Genomic DNA, 11518 nt, shown 5'->3' with positions numbered 1-11518 from the left:
CAAACTGCACCAGTTAACTACGGTTTGATAAATTGTTAACAATTATGACATTTGCAATGTTTTATAAAGCAACTATTTTAAATAAATAAATAACAAAGAGAATTAAAGAAGTTTATCCTATGAACAAAAGACAGCAGTTTCTTCCCCAGCCTAGAGAAGGGTCAGAACATGAGAAGGATTTGAAAGGAGAGCAGAGAAGTCACATTTGGGTGTGAGTCCCCGAGCCACAGAGGTAGGGGACAGGAGACAGGGGAAGTGTCAAGAATGTGCATTTTTGCACATAGGAGTCTATGGCTATAAAACTGCTCATAATTAAACTAAAGAGCTTCTGCACAGCAAAAGAAACTACCATCAGAGTGAACAGGCAACCTACAGAATGGGAGAAAATTTTTACAATCTACCCATCTGACAAAGGGCTAATATTCAGAATCTACAAAGAACTTAAACAAATTTACAAGAAAAAATCAAACAACCACATCAAAAAGTGGGTGAAGCATATGAACAGACACTTCTCAAAAGAAGACATTTACGCAGCCAACAGACACATGAAAAAATGCTCATCATCACTGGCCATCAGAGAAATGCAAATCAAAACCACAATGAGACACCAACTCACACCAGCTAGAATGGCGATCATTAAAAAGTCAGGAAACAACAGGTGCTGGGGAGGATGTGGAGAAATAGGAATGCTTTTACACTGTTGGTGGGACTGTAAACTGGTTCAACCATTGTGGAAGACAGTGTGGCGATTCCTCAAGGATCTTGAACTAGAAATACCATTTGATGCAGACATCCCATTACTGGGCATACACCCAAAGGATTATAAATCATGCTGCTATAAAGACACATGCACACGTATGTTTATTGTGGCACTATTCACAATAGCAAAGACTTGGAACCAACCCAAATGTCCATCAATGGTAGACTGGATTAAGAAAATGTGGCATATATACACCACGGAATACTATGCAGCCATAAAAAAGAATGAGTTCATGTCCTTTGTAGGGACATGGATGAAGCTGGAAACCATCATTCTGAGCAAACTATTGCAAGGACAGAAAACCAAACACTGCATGTTCTCACTCATAGGTGGGAATTGAACAATGAGAACACATGGACACAGGGTGGGGAACATCACACACTGGGGACTGTCATGGGGTGAGGGGAGAGGGGAGGGATAGCATTAGGAGATATACCTAATGCAAATGACGAGTTAACGGGTGTAGCACACCAACATGGCACATGTATATGTAACAAACCTGCACGTTGTGCACATGTACCCTAGAACTTAAAGTAAAATAATTTAAAAAAAAAAGAAAAAGAAAAAGAAAGTTAAAAAACTGCTCATTATTATATGTTAATATAAACATACTACAGATTCAGGCGATCTTCCCACCTCAGCCTCCCCAGTAGCTGGGACTACAGTTGTGTGCCACTATGCCCAGCTAGTTTTTGTATTTTTGTAGACATGTGGTATTGTCACATTGCCCAGGCTGGTCTCAAACTCAAGAGATCTGCCCACCTTGGCCTCCCAAAGTGCTGGGATTACAGGAGCAAGCCACTGCATCCAGCTATTCTTCTTCTTCGTTTTTTTTTTTTGTTGTTTGTTTGTTTTTGAGACAGGGTCTCCCTCTGTCACCCAGACTGGAGTGCAGTGGTGCGATCTTAGCTCACTACATCCTGCACCTCCCAGGTTCAAGTGATTCTCCTGCCTCAGCCTCCGGAGTAGCTGGGACCACAGGCATGCTGATTGGTTTCAGGAGGGGACTAATCAGAGGCTGAAGTGAAACCAATCAGATATTTGCATAGGATGTAACTTTGTAACTTCACTTCAGCCTCTGATTGGTTGCCTTCCACAACCAATCAGACTGGTTGCAGGCCACTCTTTCATTTACATAGGGTGTAAACCAAGTAACCAATAGGAAACCTCTAGAGAGTACTTAAACCCCAGAAAATTCTGCAATCAGTGCTCTTGAGCTGCTTGCTCAAGCCCACTCCCACTCTATGGAGCATACTTTGGTTTCAATAAATCCGTGCTTTTGTTGCTTCATTCTTTCAATGCTTTGTTTGCTAGGGTTTCCGGGTAGGCAGAATGGCCCCAAAGATACCCCAATCCCCAGAATCTGTGAATACCGAGCATTACAAGGCAACAAGGAGTTTTCAGATGTAATCAGGGTACAGATTTCAAATAGGAAGATCACCCCGGGTCATCCTGGTTAGATTAGTCCAATCTAATAAAACCGCTTTTACAAGCACAGAACTTCCTGTGGCTAGGGACAGGGGAGATGAGGCAAGACGGGGAGGTTGTGTCACAGATTCAAAACTTTGACTAACTATTGCTGCTTTTGAAAATGAAGGCCTACCAAGCCTAAGAACACGGGCAGCATTCAGCAGCCAAGAAGGACCCTGGCCATCAGCTAGCAATGAAACGAGGACCTTGATCCCACCGCAGAAAGGAACTGAATTCTGCCGACAACCTTAATGAGCCTGGAGACAAATTCTCCCCTGGAGCCTCTTGATAAGGAGCCAGACTGGCTGTCATCTCAATTTTGTACTCAGGAGACTCTAAGCAGAAAACCCAGCCAAGCCGACTGGACTTCTGACCTACAGAAGTGGGAGGCAATCAACAGGTGGTGTTTGCTGCCTCTAAGTGTGTGCTGATTTGTTCTGGCAGCAAAAGAAAATGAATACCCTAACAGGTGAGATGCAGAAAGAAGAAACAGAGTGGGTCTTCGGATGCCCCCTGGAACCTAACAATGCCGAAAGAAGAAACAGAGTGGGTCTTCGAATGCCGCCCGGAACCTAATACTATGTTTGACATTGGCGTTGCATCCAGATTTCAAAACAAGATCCCGGCTGTCCTTCTACCGCCCCAGGAACAGCAGAAAGTAGTCACAGGGAGAATCAACAATTCAATTCTTCTAATGAGGAGCTTAGGAAGAGAGAAGTTTGTGATTTGCCTGCAGTGGCTTTTCTAGTTAGTAGGCGGACAGAGATTAGGACTCCAAACTCATGACTCTCAGCCTAGGAACCTTCCAGAGACCACTTCAGGAGGGATACATGAAATGTCAGCCCTCCTCACATTTTGCCTGTCTACTCACCTTTCTGTAGACGGCAAAGATGGTTCCAATGGAGGCCAGGCAGTCGATGCTGGAAGATCCATCCAGTGGGTCAAAGCAGACCATGTATTTCTTCTAAATCAGAGAGGGAAGCACCACCCAGTCAGCATATCTTCCCATTAGCACAATTGTGCTATGTCAGGGCTGTGTGCAGCAGAGAACACCACGTGGAAAAAAGAGAACCACGGCATATCCTTATCAAAAAACACCATGACTTATAGAAGGCAAGGTGTGTCAGCTTACATAAAAATACTCCTTTGGGTTTTGTATTGGACAACTCGCCTGTCCAATGTGAAGACGAGAAGATAAAGTCAGTGGGGTCTTGAAAGACCCACATCCCTACAGCCAGCCACTCTGCTGTCACAGGCAGCTCCAGCCATGGAGGGAAGTCCGTGGGTCCTTTATACAGCTGCCTGTGTGCAAGGTCCTGAGAGAGCCCTTAGTGATGGGTACTGGAGCCCCTGGCTCATTAGACACCGGTGACAAAACTTCAAGTGAGATGAGGGTAATTTCTCCCTCTGCACAAATTAGTTTTCCCTGACTTTCCAATGAGTATTAGCCTAGTTTCATTCGAGCTTTGTTTCTGTTTTTTTTTTTTTTCCATGCTCAGTCAGAGGCAGACAAAAAAAGTTTGATAATCTATAAACTTAGAAATTCCCCATCATCTCTACAGTAATCTAATGTATCCCATAGTGATCCGATTTAGCCCACTCGTGCATGCTTTCATTCAGCAGATACTTGTTGAGCTTCCAGCATATGCTGGGAACTGTTCAGGGCACTGGGATTTCAGGGGGGGCGGCAATACTGGCAGCAAGGCTGATTTCCTGGAACTGACATTCTAGTGTGAGAACAGGCAGCACACAGGTCAGCACACACACAAATAGGTTGTGGTGTGTGCCCTAAAGAAAACCTATGCAGGCTGGAGGGGCTGGAGACCCATGAAGGGGGTCACATTTGATGACAGGCTTGACTAGAATTAAGGAATGAAGACACACAGAGAGACCTAGAGAACAGATTTTTTTTTTTTTTTTTTTTTTTTTGAGACAGAGTCTCATTCTGTTGCCCAGGATGGAGTGCAGTGGTGTGGTTACAGCTCACTGCAGCCTAGAACTTCTGGGCTCAAGCAATCCTCCCACCTCAGCCTCTTGAATAGCTGGGACTACAGGAGCACACTACCATGCCCAGCTAATTTTTCAATTTTTTTACTTTGATTTAGGTTGCCCAGGCAGGTCTCAAATTCCTGAGCTCAAGTGATCCTCCTACTTCAGCCTCCCAAAGCACTAGGATTGCAGGCGTTAGCCACCATGCTCATCTTAGAGAGGAGAGTTTTAGGCAGAGAGATTGGCAGGTGTGGAGTATTCAAGAGCTGGCATGAAAACCTGTGTAGTTCAGACCAATGGTAGAAGACAATGGTAGATTAGACAGGAGGGAGAAACAAGGGTCATGTCAACTGAAGTTGAAAGTTTAAAATAATAGGGGTGATGTGGCTTAAATTACGTGAGACAAGTGTAAAAGTGCCTTACACAGTACCTGGCATATAGCAGAGGTTAAATAAATTTGGCTTTACTTTACCTTTTCCATTCTTCCAGCTAATCACAAAGAAATAGCCTCTTGTCCCCAATTTCCAATGTGTAAAAGAAGGGCAAATAGCCCAATAGATGCTATTCTATTTGAGAGAGAGGCAGGTCAGTGCTTTGTTTCATAGTTCATTGAAATATCAGGGCCAGTGTGCTTGTCACTCCTAAGGAGTTCAGCCAACTTTTTGGGTCAAATAGAATAGCATCTATTCTGCGATACTATATTGCTGCTGAACATTGGTTGAACCTTTTGACTGCCAGCAAACCTCTCTATAAAAAGCTATTCGTGGACCCGTAGTGAATACGGTCCCTCCCTAGCCATGCCCTGCACTAACCAACTTTACCAACGTGTTGAACAAGAGCACAGGATCCTCGTGATTTCCTTTCTAGAGTAGTCTAACAGCTCATCAGGCATGAAGAAATCTCTGCTGGAAACATAATCCCCTTGCAAAATGTGGGGTGAGGGTGGGGGTGGAAACAAGAAGGGGGGTGAGAGTACGAGGCTGTATTTTACAGCTTTTCCCAGGAACTCTGGTTTTTACTGGACTCCACAAGTTCAAGCCCCAAAAGATGTGTCACTTGTCACTGACAGATAAAGTGAACAGCCGTGAACAGCCGTGAACAACCGCCCACTGATGTGGTTCCGTACATCACTCTGAACTATTTCCTGAATGAATCACTGTCCTACTGTAGAGTCTTCTTTCAGTAGACAGCTCAAGATTTCCAACTAGAAAAGTGGCAATCCATTGTTTCTAGAAAACAAATGTTAAGAAATAGAGGAAAATCCCAGAAATTAAAGAAAAACAGATTGTTCCTGGCTCAGTAGCATCATCTAATGGCGAGCACGGGCACTGCAGCCCCTGGGCGCACCTTCTTGGCGAGGATGATCACGTCCTTTTTCTTTTGTATGAGATGGTGATCATGGGCTGAGCAGATGCCCCAAAGGTGTCTGCCATGCTGTATACAGGAATGCTGAGGTTTCATGCAAAAGCATATGTTGGGATCACTTGACAGGGTGCATGGAAAGTATCCTAGCAGAGTTTTGCTAACAGAGAATGTGCCCTCTGCTAGTACTCTAGAGTCATAGCCCAGATCCTAGCCTTCGGGTGGAGGTCCCTCTCTATGAACTGCCATCAGATTGTCCTATTGTTCAGAGACTCCTTTCGTCCTTACTACTTTGTCTCAGGCCTGTGAGGATCTCTACCAAGCAGAGCAAGCCCATAAATAAATAGCTTTGTGCTCACCGATGCATCAGTGGCACTGAAATAACTGTGAAGTGGACACCACTCTCCCGCCCTCTGGCACTTTCAGCTGCTCTGTGTGTCCACGCTGTTGTGTGTCCTGAAAGAACTTTGAGATTTGCTGAAAGGTCTCCAGCTGCAATTTCAGACCATGTGGGTAACTCAAATGTCTAACATATAAATATGGCTGAAAGGGGTCGACAGCTGGGCTGGATGGTGGCAGAAGTAGCAGGCCTTCCCTTGGATCTCTTTACAGGGCAGAGATGACTCCTTACAAATGGCACTAGTAATCCCTCTCCCTCCTGATACCCATCTAACAGAAAAGTGCACCCTGCTCATAAGAAAACCCCAGGCCACATTTGTCTTATGTGACCCTGGTCTCTGGCTACAGCTGACTTGACACAAACTAAGACAATCAGATTTTTTTTCTTCTGGAACTTGCTGTGAGACACAGAGACGCAGCGGATTGGATGACAATGCTGGGATGTAAAGGATGTGTCCTCAAGGCTAGAAAGGCAGTAGGTGCTGGATTTCATGAGAGTCCCCTGAAATATTCCAACAAATTCCCTTTCTGCTTCAGCCAAAATGAATGGGTTTCTGTTACCTACAGCAAAGATGGCCGTGAGTACAACAGATATTACAATTAACATTTTGCAAATGAAGAAAGGGAGACTCAGAGAGGTTAAAATTGTTGCCAAGCTCAGTCTACCCTAGTCAGGATAGCATAGGTTATGCTGCAGCAATAAATAAGCCGGAAACCCCAGTGGCTTAGTACAGCAAAGGTTTGTTTCTCCTTCCCATGCCAGGCTGATAGCAACAGGGTAAGTGGCTCAGGCCTCCAGGCTCCTGCTGAGTCATGACCCTGTCTCTAAAATGCATGGCTTCAGGGGTGGTTCAGAAGGGAAGAGAGAGGATGAAGGACTGAGCATTGGGAGTCAACCTAGATGTAATTCTACCCCCACCCCATTTGACAAAACCCCTGGCGCTCAACTGAAAGCAAGAGAGGCTGGGAAATGTAGTCTTCCTAGGGGCCCAGGAAGAGAAATGGGTGTGGAGAGGCTGATCTCTACCAGCCTCTCACACAGCTGGGACGGGCAGAGGCAGAACCTGGCCTAAGGCCACCCTGACCCCAGCATAAGGCATCTCACCAGCACTGGTGCGGGACGCCTTCTCTGCAGTTCACCAGGACTCCACTCTCCATCACCAGCATCTCCATCCACCTCACTCCAGCTGTGGCTGCCATAAGGAGTCCTTGCACCTCATGGCAGCACCTCAGTGCTTCAGGGACCAAAGGATGCATCTCTTTTTATTTTTCTTTTATTTTTAGTTTTTTAATTTTTGCGGGTACATAATAGGTGTATATATTTATGGAGTACATGAGATGTTTTGATACAGGCATGCAATGCATAATAATCACATCATGAAGAATGTGGTATCCATTCCCTCAAGCATTTATTCTTTCTGTTACAAAAATCCAATTATACTTCTTAAGTTATTTTTAAATGTACAATTACTTTATTTTTGAGTATAGTCACTCTACTGTGCTATCAAATAGTAGGCCTTATTAATTCTTTGTAACTATTTTTTATACCCATTAACTATCCCCACCTACCCCTGCCAATCCCCTCCCACTACCTTTCCCAGCCTCTGGCAACCATTCTTCTGCTCTCTATACCCATCAGTTCAATTGTTTTGATTTTTAGATCCCATGAATAAGTGAGAAAATGCCACGATTGGCTTGCTGTGCCTGGCTTGTTGCACTTAACATAATGACCTCCAGTTCCATCCATATTGTTGTAAATGACAGAATCTCATTCCTTTTTATGGCTGAATAGTACTCCATTGTGTATATGCACCACATTTTCTTTACCCTTTCATCTACTGATGGACACTTAGGTTTCCTCCAAATCTTAGTTATTGTGAACAGTGCTGCAGTAAACAGGGGAGTGCAGATTTCTCTTCAATATACTGATTTTATATACCCAGCAGTGGGATCACTGATTTGTACGGTAGCTCTATTTGTAGTTTTATGGGGAACCTCCTAACTGTTCGCCACAGTGGCTTTATTAATTTATATTTCCACCAACGGTGTATGAGAGTTTACTTTTCTCTAGATTTATACTCGTATATACAGAAAATGCTGAAGATTCCACCAAAAAGGCCTGTTAAGATAAATGAATTCAGTAAAGTTGCAGGATAGAAAGACAAAACACAGAAATTGGCAGCACTTGTATACACTAATAATGGACTATCTGAAAAGCAAATGTAGAAAAAAATTCCATAGAAAATAGCCACCAAAAAAATGAGATGCCTAAAAATAAATTTAACCAGGAGCTGAAAGACCTCTGGTTTGAAAAGTATAAAACATTGATGAAAGAAATTAAGCAGATGCAAATAAATGGAAAGATATCCTGCATTCTTGCATTAGAAAAACTAATATTTTTAAGATGCCAGTCCTAACCAAAGCTATCTATAGATTCAATGGAATCTCTATCAAAATACCAGTGACACGCTTCACAAGGATAGGAAAAACAATCCTAAAACTCACATGGAACCGAAAAAGACCCCAAATAGCCAAAGCAATCTGGAGAAGAAGAAAAAGAAAGTAAGCTCCAAACATCATACTGCCTGACTTCAAAATACACAATACTCTACAAAGTTATAATAACCTAAACAGGATGGCATTAGCATAAAGAAAGACAAATAGACCAAAGGGACAGAACAGAAAGCCCAGAAATAACTCCATGCATCTACAGCCAACTGATTTTTGACAAAGTGCCAAGCACACACATTGCAAACAGGACAGACTCTTCAACAAATGGTGCTTGGAAAATGGGATGTGCACACACAGAATGAAACTGGATTTCTATCCTTCACCAGATAGAAAAATAAACTCAGATGGATTAAAGACATAAATATAAGACCCCAAAATATGAAACTACTAGAGGAAAACAGCAGAAATGCTTTAAGACATTGGCCTGAGCAAGATTATTTTGAACATGACTCCAAAAGAGAATTGAAGCTGCTGAAGCCCTGCTTCCTATGAAATCTCCCACCTACTTGAGGGATTCAAGAAGTCCTGAATTTATCCATGTTGCTATAAGGCCAGATGTCATTACAGAAACTGTAGTGGAGGTGTCAACTGAGGGGTCTGAACCAATGGATACCTCTCCTATTCCTACATCACCGGATAGCCATGAACCAATGAAAAGGAAAAAAATTGGCCGTAAACCAAAGACCCAACAATCACCAGTTTCCAGTGGGTCTCCTGAGTTAGGTATAAAAAAAACGAGAGAAGGAAAAGGAAACGTAATATATTTGTGGGAGTTTCTTTTAGATCTACTTAAAGATAAAAATATTTGTCCCCAGTATATTAAATGGATTCAGAGAGAAAAAGGCATATTCAGGCTGGTGGATTCAAAGGCTGTCTCCAAGCTTTGGGGAAAGCATAGGAACAAACCAGACATGAACTATGAAACTATGGAATGAGCTTTGAGATTCTATTACCAAAGGGGAATTATTGCAAAGCTACCAAAGGGGAAGTCTTGCAAAGGTTGAAGGACAGAGGCTTGTACATCAGTTTAAAGATATGCCCAAAAACATAGTGGTCATAGACGATGATGGAAGTGAAACTTGTAATGAAAATTTAGCAGGAGCTACTGATAAAAAATCATTGGAACGAGTGTCACTGTCGGCAGAAAGTCTCCTGAAAGCAGCATCCTCTGTTTGTGGTAGAAAAAATTCATCCCCCATAAACTTCTCCAGAGCAGAGAAGGGTGTAGCTAGAGTCGTGAATATCACTTACCCTGGTCACGATGCTTTATGCAGGTTTCCAACTACCACTGCATCTGTATCAGCAACAGCAGCTCCAAGGACAGTTCGTGTGGCAATGCAAGTACCTGTTATAATGACATCATTGGGTCAGAACATTTCAACTGTGGCAGTTCAGTCAGTTAGTGCAGGTGCACCATTAATAACCAGCACTAATCCAACAACAGCGACCTCTCCAAACGTAGTCATTCAGATAATCCCTACTATGACAGCTTCTACTGAAAACCAAGAAAAAATCACCATGCAGCCTGTCAAAATTATTACCATTCCAGCTACGCAGCTTGCACAGTGTCAGCTGCAGACAAAGTCAATTTAACTGGATCACGAAGCATTAACATTGTTGGAACACCATTGGCTGTGAAAGCACTTACCCTTGTTTGTTTTAATAGCCCACGGTACAGCTGTAATGAGACTCTCAGTGCCTACTCAGCAGGCATCTGGCCAGATTCCTCCTCGAGTTATCAGTGTGGTCATAAAGGGGCCAGAGGTTAAATCAGAAGCAGTGGCAAGAACGCAAGAACATGATGTGAAAACTTTGCAGCTGAAAGAAGAAAAGCCGGCAGATGGAAATAAGACAGTTACCCACGTAGTGGTTGTCAGTGTACCTTCAGCTATTGCCCCTTCCTGTAACTATGAAAATGATGGACTAGTGACATGTGAGAAATAAAATAGCAGCTCCACCATGGGCTTCAGGCTGTTAGTGGTAGTAGTGACATAAACATTTGCAAGGGAAGTCATCAAGAAAAGTCAAAGAAGACATTAAGACATTTTTAATGCTTATAAGAAAACAATTGGCCAGGCGCGGTGGCTCACAATCCCGGCACTTTGGGAGGCTGAGGCAGGTGGTTCACCTGAGGTCAGGAGTTTGAGACCAGCTTGGCCAACATGGTGAAACCCTATCTCTACTAAAAATACAAAAAATAGCCGGGCATGGTGGCGGGTGCCTGTAATTCCAGCTACTTGGGAGGCTGAGACATGAGAATCACTTGAACCCAGGAGGAGGAGGTTGCAGTGAGCCAAGATCGCGCCATCGCACTCCAGCCTGGGCAACAGGAGTGAAACTCTGACTCAAAAAAAAAAAAAAGAAAAAGAAAAAAAGAGAAAAAGAAAACAATCAAACTTACTGGAAATAAATTACCTATCTCATGTTTCAGTGGGAAATGAACTACATATTAAGATGCTGACAGAAAACTGCCTCTTAGAGAAACAACTGAACCCAGCAATCAAAAGAATTGAAAGGGACCAAGCAGCTCACTATGAGATCAAGTTACACTAAGACTTGGAACACTAACATTCTGTAAGAGGTTATGTAGTTTTCAGTGGGGAGGGGTTGGGATGAGTGATCTCATTGTTACATATAGCAATTTTTGATGCATTTTATATGCATCTCAGCAATTATTACTGTGTTTGCACAATAATCACCTAACTGGTGCTAAGTGAAGACCCTGCTAATAGAGGTATTTTAGAATGTGAATTGAAGAATGGATCCAAAAACTTCAGAAAAAGGATAGCAAAAGAAGATCTAGTGATATATATATACATATATATACACATATGTATACATATATACACATATGTATATATATACACATATATACACATATACGTATATGATCTATATACACATATATACATATATATCATATATAGTGATATATATCACTATATATACACACACACATATATATACATATATATATATCTATCTTATAGCTTAAGCTAATTTAAAACAAAGCCCTCAGACTAACTT

The 11518-nt window shown here is 42.7% G+C and overlaps 1 pseudogene; it reads left to right on the top strand.

Moving 5' to 3' along the window:
- Positions 1-8958: 8958 nt before the first annotated feature.
- LOC100598654 lies at positions 8959-10435 on the top strand (annotated as a pseudogene).
- The last annotated feature ends 1083 nt before the right edge of the window (positions 10436-11518 follow it).

This window comes from Nomascus leucogenys, chromosome 1a (assembly GCF_006542625.1).
Source record: "Nomascus leucogenys isolate Asia chromosome 1a, Asia_NLE_v1, whole genome shotgun sequence".
NCBI lineage: Eukaryota > Metazoa > Chordata > Mammalia > Primates > Hylobatidae > Nomascus > Nomascus leucogenys.
Note: the sequence above shows the minus strand (reverse complement) of the source record. Positions and strands in the feature narration are given on the sequence as shown.